The sequence below is a fragment of the Pelodiscus sinensis genome, chromosome 33, assembly GCF_049634645.1.
Source record: "Pelodiscus sinensis isolate JC-2024 chromosome 33, ASM4963464v1, whole genome shotgun sequence".
NCBI classification, from domain to species: domain Eukaryota; kingdom Metazoa; phylum Chordata; order Testudines; family Trionychidae; genus Pelodiscus; species Pelodiscus sinensis.
Window position 1 is genome coordinate 4,136,301 of NC_134743.1, and position 1,422 is coordinate 4,137,722.

Consider the following 1,422-nt stretch of genomic DNA (forward strand, 5'->3'; position numbering starts at 1 on the left):
ACAAAATACTGAAATACTCTGGAACATCTCTTTGTCAGAGACTATCCATAATTCCACAAATGCAGGCAGAGACAGTAGTGATTCAAATATGCCTAGTGCACATCTGATCAGGATAGATCAGAGAGACAAAGATAACTGGAAGGGACCTGAAGAGGTCATCAAGTCCAGTCCCCTCCCTTCACAGCAGGTCCAAGCTCCATCTAGATCACCCCAACAAGTGTCTGTGTAAACTGCTCTTAAATATCTTCAGTAATGAAGATTCCACAATGTCCCTAGGCAATTTAATCCAGTGTTTAACCAGTCTGACAGGAAGTTTTTCCTGGCTGCAATTTAAATCTATTGCTTCTTGTCTTATTAGAGGTGAAGGAGAACAATTTTCTCCCTCCTTCTTGTAACACCCTTTTGGGTATTTGATATCGAAACTAGATAAGCCACAGGGGAAAACTGAGAGGAATATCTCACTGAAAAAATACTTCCTAACAGCTCCTGCTCATTTCAAATAGAGCAGAAATAAAATAATAAAATGAAGAATAGTGTTAATATTAAGACTCACATTTTCCTGACATTTAAGTCTGCCTGTTGATCTTATAGAATCTTCTGGGCTATGTCTACAATGCCCCCGTTTCAACAAAAAAATATGCAAATGAGGTGAAGAGTGGAATATCACCATGCCTCATTTATGTATTTAATGAGGCTCCTTTTTTGTGCAAGAGGCATTTGCACAAAACCAAAGCCGCATTAATTATGCGAATGAGGCATTGTGAATATTCCACACTTTGCCTCATTTGCATATTTTTTGCACAAAATGGGGGCAGTGTTGACATAGCCCTGGAGTTTAGCCAATCTAGGCAAAGCTTTTTATTGTCTTGATTTGAAGGCTTATGCTGCTGCTGTGCACCTGCTATTCCTTCAGAGCTAGTGAACAGGGAGTGGGCAGACCTTTGGTACTGACTAGCCCCTAAGCCAGTTAACATCTTTAGGGGAGTGCTTTCCAATTGAAAAATGACCAATCACCAGTTATTGTGTTCATGGTAAACACACAGAAAAGTTGGCTGAAAATGTTGCACCTTACACTCTTCACTGCTTAGAATACAGAACCCTACCAGATAAGAACCCCAAAACAGAGAGACAGAACAGGCAGGTACCTAAAACATAGGCAGAGCTCACCCTGACTTGCTCAGGGCTCACTCCCTTTGCACTGTGTGTCAAAAGACCCAGACTGCACACCTTTCTGCAAAGACACCTAGGATGCCATCACAAAGCAGATAATTTTATAAAATGAAAGTGATAATTTAAATACAGATTTTCACACATGACAATTCTTCATTGGAAGAAGTGGAGGCAGGGATGTTATTTCTCCTTTATCACATGATTTCTTCCATATTCTGACTCCTCAGAGTAGATTGCTCAAACACAAACTAG